This window comes from Canis lupus, chromosome X (assembly GCF_011100685.1).
Source record: "Canis lupus familiaris isolate Mischka breed German Shepherd chromosome X, alternate assembly UU_Cfam_GSD_1.0, whole genome shotgun sequence".
NCBI lineage: Eukaryota > Metazoa > Chordata > Mammalia > Carnivora > Canidae > Canis > Canis lupus.
The window spans coordinates 32783293-32790159 of NC_049260.1; the positions used below are offsets into that span (position 1 = coordinate 32783293).

General features: G+C 48.4%; 1 non-coding gene across 1 annotated transcript; it reads right to left on the reverse strand.

Annotated features, from left to right (window-relative positions):
• Positions 1 to 255: 255 nt before the first annotated feature.
• LOC119868708 lies at positions 256 to 362 on the reverse strand. The gene has a single exon (XR_005386659.1). It is a non-coding gene; the product is annotated as a U6 spliceosomal RNA (small nuclear RNA).
• Between the last annotated feature and the right edge of the window lie 6505 nt (positions 363 to 6867).

A 6867-nucleotide genomic window follows, 5' to 3' on the forward strand; every position in this document is an offset into this window, starting at 1 on the left:
TTTTTAATTTTATCAATGCTCTACTAATAAAGTTGTAAAAGTTTTGTGTGATCTAGCCCAACTCTATTTTTTTCTATAAGCCTTTTAATTTTAATGTGTTATTTTGAAAAATGAGATTTTCATTTTCAGGGAAACACTTGCATACATGTAGTTGACTTGTTACTTAAGTCCACATCTTTCCTAGCATCTTCTGTAGGACTATACCTTCTACTTCAGGTAAGGCTGTCAATCTTTTTTTTTTTTTTTTTTTTTTTTTTAAATATGGAACGCTTCACGAATTTGCGTGTCATCCTTGCGCAGGGGCCATGCTAATCTTCTCTGTATCGTTCCAATTTTAGTATATGTGCTGCCGAAGCGAGCACAAGGCTGTCAATCTATTAATCATATCCCTCCCAAACAAACTAACAAGGATGGGCACATGACCCAGGGTAGCCAATCAGAATACATTACCTACCTGGCCATGGTGATTGAGTCAGGGATGGGCACATGACCCAGGATACCCAATCAGAATATACACTACCTACCTGGCCATTGAGATTGGACAAGATGGACATATGACCCAGAGTAGCCAATAAGAATACACTACCTTCCTGGCCATTATATTGGACAGGGATGGGCACATGACCCACTGCAGCCAATAAGAATATATTACCTACCTGACCATGGTTTTTGAACAAGGATTGGCGAATTACCCAGGGTAGCTAATCAGAATACACTAACAACCAGGCCATGGTGATTGGACAGGGATGGGCACATGACCCAGAGTAGCCAATAAGAATACACTACCTTCCTGGCCATTGATATTGGACAGGGATGGGCACATGACCCACTGCAGCCAATAAGAATACACTACCTTCCTGGCCATGGTGCTTGGTTCAGGGATGGGTGCATGAACCAGGGTAGCCAAGCAGAATACTCTACCTACCTGGCAATGGAGATTGGACAGGGATGGGCACATAATCCAGGGTAGCCATTGAGAATACATTACCTGCCTGTTCATAGTAATTGGTTCAAGGATGGGCACATGACCCAGGGTAGCCAATCAGAACACACTACCTTCCTGGCTATGATGATTGGTTCAGGGATGCATGACCCAGGGTAGCCAACAAGAATATGCTACCTACCTGGCCAGGTGATTGGACAGGGTTGAGCACATGACCCATGGTAGCCAATCAGAACACTACTTAACTGGCCATGGTAATTGGACAGCGATGGGCAGATGACCCAGGGTAGGCAATCAGAAGACACTATTTACCTTGTCATGGTGATTGGTTCAGGGATGGGCACATGACCCACGGTAGCCAATCAAAATACACTACCTACACTGTCATGGTGATTAGACAAAATTGGCACATGACCCACCAGATTCAATTAGAATACACAACCTACACGGCCATGGTGATTTGACAGGGATGGGCACATGACTCACGGTAGATAATCAGAACACATTACCTTCCTGGCCAGGATGATTGGCCCAGGATTGACACATGACCCAGGGTAGCCAATCAGAATACACTACTTACCTGGTCTAGGTGATTGGTTCAGAGATGGGCATATGACCCAGGGTAGCCAATCAGAATATATTACCTTCCTGGGTAGCACGATTGGTCCAGGGATGGAAACATGGCCCAGAGTAGCCAATAAAAATATGCTGCATCCCTGGCCATGGTGATTAGACAGGGTTGGGCACATGACCCAGTGCAGCCAATCAGAATACACTACCTACCTGGCCATGGTGAATGGTTCAAGGATGGGCACATGACCATGAGGGTACCAATCAGAATAGACTACTATCCCGGAATAGCCAATAAGAATATGCTACCTACCTAGCCATGGTGATTGGACAGGGATGGGCACATGACAAAAAGGAGCCAATCGGAATATACTACCTACCTGGCCATGGTGATTGGACAGCCATGGGCACATGACCAATGGCAGCCAATCAAAATACACTACTCATCTGGCCATGGTGATTGGGCAGGGATGGGCACATGACAAAGAGTAGCCACTCAAAATACACTACCTACCTGGCCAGGTGATTGGACAAGGTTGAGCACATGAGCCACGGTAGCCAATCAGAACACTATTTACCTGGCCATGGTGATTGGACAACGATGGGCAGATGACCCAGGGTAGCCAATCAAAATATATTTTATCGCTGGCCATGGTGATTGGTTCAGGGAATGGGCACATAACCCAAAGTAGCCAATAGGAATACACTACCATTTTGGTCATGATGATTGGTTCAGGGATGGGTGCATGACCCGGGGTAGCCAGTAAGAATATACTACCTACCTGGCCATGGCGATTGGACAGGGATAGGCACATGACATAGAGTAGCCAATCAGAATATACTACCTACTTGGCCATGGTGATTGGACAGCGATGGGCACATGACCCATGGCAGCCAATCAAAATACACTACTCACCTGGCCATGGTGATTGGGCAGGGATGAGCACATGACCCACGGTAGCCAATCAGAACTCACTACCTTCCTGGCCAGGATGATTTGTCCAGGATTGGTACCTGACCCAGGGTAGCCAATCAGAATACACTACCTACCAAGTCTAGGTGATTGGTTCAGAGATGGGCATATGACTCACGGTAGCCTATCAGAATATACTTCCTTCCTGGTCAGTATGATTGGTCCAGGGCTGAAAAACATGGCCCAAGGTAGCCAATCAGAATACACAACTCACCTGCTGATGGTGATTGGACAGCTATGGGCACACGACACACGGTAGGCAATCAAAATCCATGCCCTACTTGGTCATGGAGATTGGACAGGGATTGGGACATGACCCACCGTATCCAATCAGAATACACAACCTACACGGCCACGGTGATTTGACAGGGATGGGCACATGACTCACGGTAGACATTCAGAACACACTATCTTCCTGGCCAGGATGATTGGCCCAGGACTGGCACCTAACCGAGGGTAGCCAATCAGAATACACTACATAGCTGGTCATGGTGATTGGTTCAGGGATTGGCACATGACCCACGGAGGCCAATCAGAACACACTACCTTCCTGGCCAGGATTATTGGTCCAGGACTGGCACATGACTCAGGGTACCCAATCAGAATACACTACCTACCAAGTCTACCTGATTGGTTCAGAGATGGGCATATGACTCACGGTAGCCTATCAGAATATACTTCCTTCCTGGTCAGTATGATTGGTGCAGGGATGGAAACATGGCCCAAGATAGCCAATCAGAATACACTACTCACCTGTCCATGGTGATTGGACAGGGTTGGGCACATGACCCACGGCAGCCAATCAGAATACACTACTCACCTGGACATGATGATTGGATAGGGTTGGGCACATGACAAAGAGTAGCCAATCAGAATATACTACCTACTTGGCCATGGTGATTGGACAGTGATGGGCACATGACCCATGGCAGCCAATCAAAATACACTACTCACCTGGCCATGGTGATTGGGCAGGGATGGGCACATGACAAAGAGGAGCCAATCAGAATACACTACCTACCCGGTCATCGTGATTGGCCAGGGATGGGCACATGACCCACGGTAGCCAATCAGAATACACTACCTTCCTGGCTATGATGATTGGCCCAGGATTGGCACCTGACCCAGGGTAGCCAATCAGAATACACTATTTACCTGGTCTAGGTGATTGGTTCTGAGATGGGCATATGACCCAGAGTAGCCAATCAGAATATACTACCTTCCTGGCCAGGTGATTGGACAGGGTTGAGCACGTGACCCACGATAGCCAATCAGAACACTACTTACCAGTCCATGATGATTGGACAGTGATGGGCAGATGACCCAGGGTAGCCAATCAGAATACATTTTAACCCTGGCCAGGGTGATTGGTTCGGGGAATGGCACATGACCCACGGCAGCCAATCAGAATACACTGCATCCCTGGCCATGGTGATTGGCCAGGAATGACCACATGACCCACGGTGGCCAATCAGAACACACTACCTTCCTGGCTATGATGATTGGCCCAGGATTGGCACCTGACCCAGGGTAGCCAATCAGAATACACTACTTACCTGGTCTAGGTGATTGGTTCTGAGATGGGCATATGACCCAGAGTAGCCAATCAGAATATACTACCTTCCTGGCCAGGTGATTGGACAGGGTTGAGCACGTGACCCATGATAGCCAATCAGAACACTACTTACCAGTCCATGGTGATTGGACAGTGATGGGCAGATGACCCAGGGTAGCCAATCAGAATACATTTTAACCCTGGCCAGGGTGATTGGTTCGGGGAATGGCACATGACCCACGGCAGCCAATCAGAATACACTGCATCCCTGGCCATGGTGATTGGCCAGGAATGACCACATGACCCACGGTGGCCAATCAGAACACACTACCTTCCTGGCTATGGTGATTGGCCCAGGATTGGCACCTGACCCAGGGTAGCCAATCAGAATACACTACTTACCTGGTCTAGGTGATTGGTTCTGAGATGGGCATATGACCCAGAGTAGCCAATCAGAATATACTACCTTCCTGGCCAGGTGATTGGACAGGGTTGAGCACGTGACCCATGATAGCCAATCAGAACCCTACTTACCAGTCCATGGTGATTGGACAGTGATGGGCAGATGACCCAGGGTAGCCAATCAGAATATATTTTAACCCTGGCCAGGGTGATTGGTTCGGGGAATGGCACATGACCCACGGCAGCCAATCAGAAAACACTGCATCCCTGGCCATGGTGATTGGCCAGGAATGACCACATGACCCACGGTGGCCAATCAGAACACACTACCTTCCTGGCCAGGATGATTGGTCCAGGATTGGCACATAACCCAGGGTAGCCAATCAGAATACATTACCTACCAAGTCTAGGTGATTGGTTCAGAGATGGGCATATGACTCAGGGTAGCCTATCAGAATATACTTCCTTCCTAGCCAGTATGATTGGTGTAGGGATGGAAACATGGCCCAAGGTAGCCAATCAGAATACACTACTCACCTGGCCATGGTGATTGGACAGGGTTGGGCACATGACCCACGGCAGCCAATCAGAACACTATGTACCTGGCGATGGTGATTGGACAGCAATGGGCACATGATCCATGGTAGGCAATCAAAATCCATGCCCTACCTGGTCATGGTGATTGGACAGGAATTGGCATATGACCCACTATATCCAATCAGAATACACAACCTACCTGTCCATGGTGCTTTGACAGGGATGGGCACATGACCCACGGTAGCCAATCAGAACACACTACCTTCCTGGCCAGGATGATTGGCCCAGGATTGGCACCTGACCCAGGGTAGCCAATCAGAATACACTACTTACCTGGTCTAGGTGATTGGTTCAGAGATGGGCATATGACCCAGGGTAGCCAATCAGAATATACTACCTTCCTGGCCAGGTGATTGGACAGGGTTGAGCACATGACCCATGGTAGCCAATCAGAACACTACTTACCTGTCCATGGTGATTGGACAGTGATGGGCAGATGACCCAGGGTAGCCAATCAGAATACACTACCTTGAACTGGTCATGGTGATTGGTTCAGAGATTGGCACATGACCCAGGGCAGCCAATCAATACACTACCTGCCAGGCCATGGAGATTGGACAGGGATGGGCACATGACCCAGGGTACCAATCAGAATACACTACCTTCCTGGCCAGGATGATTGGTCCAGAGTTGGGCACATGATCCTGGGTAGCCAATCACAATACACTTCCTACTTCACCATGGTGTTTGGTCTGGGATGAGCAGTTGACCCAGGGCAGCCAAGCAGAATACAGTACCTACCTGGCCATGATGGGTTGGACTGGGATGGTCACATGACCTAGGGTACCCAATTAGAATACACTACCTATCTGGTTAGGGTGATTGGTTCAGGGATGGGCACATGACACAATATAGACATTCAGAATATACTATCTATGTGGTCATGGAGATTGGACATGGATGGACACATGATCCTGGGTAGCCAATCAGAATACCCCAACTACCTGGTCATGGTGATTGGTTCAGGGATGAACACATGACCTGGATTAGCTAATCAGAATACACTACCTACCTGGCCATGGAGATTGGACAGGGATGGGCACATGACCCACAGTAGCCAATCAGAATACACTACCTTCCAGGCCATGGTGATTGGTTCAAGGATGGGCACAGGACATAATATAGCCTATCAGAATACACTATCTGGCCATAGTGATTGGGAAGGAATGGGTGCATGGCCCATGGTAGCCAATCAGAATAGACTACCTACCTGGCCATGGTGATTGGAGGGATAGGCACATGACCCAGGGTAGTCAATCAGAATACAGTACCTCTCAGGCCATTGAAATTGGACAGGGATGGGCACATGACCCCAGGTTGCAAATCAGAATACACTACCTACTTGTCCATGGAGATTGGAGAAGGATGGGCACATGATCTCAGGTAGCCAATCACAATACACCAACTATCTGGTCATGGTGATTGGTTCAGGGATGAGCACATGACCTGGGTTAGCCAATCAGAAAACACTACCTACCTGGCCATGGTGACTGGACAGGGATTGGTGCATGACCCAGCATAGACAAGCAGAATACACTACCTACCTGGTCATGATGATTGGATCAGGGATCAACACATGATCCTGGCAGAACCAATTAGAATACACTACCTACTTGGCCACAGTGTTGGTAAAGGGATGGGTGCTTGACCCTGTATAGCCAATGAGAACCTACAACTTACCTGGCCATGGTGATTTTTTCAGGGATGGGCCCAAGACCCAGTGTAGCCGATTAGAATACACGACCTATCAGGCCTTGGTGAATGGTTCAGGAATGGACACAGAACCCTGCAGAGCCAATCCCTGTACTTTTTTTGGAGCTATCAGGA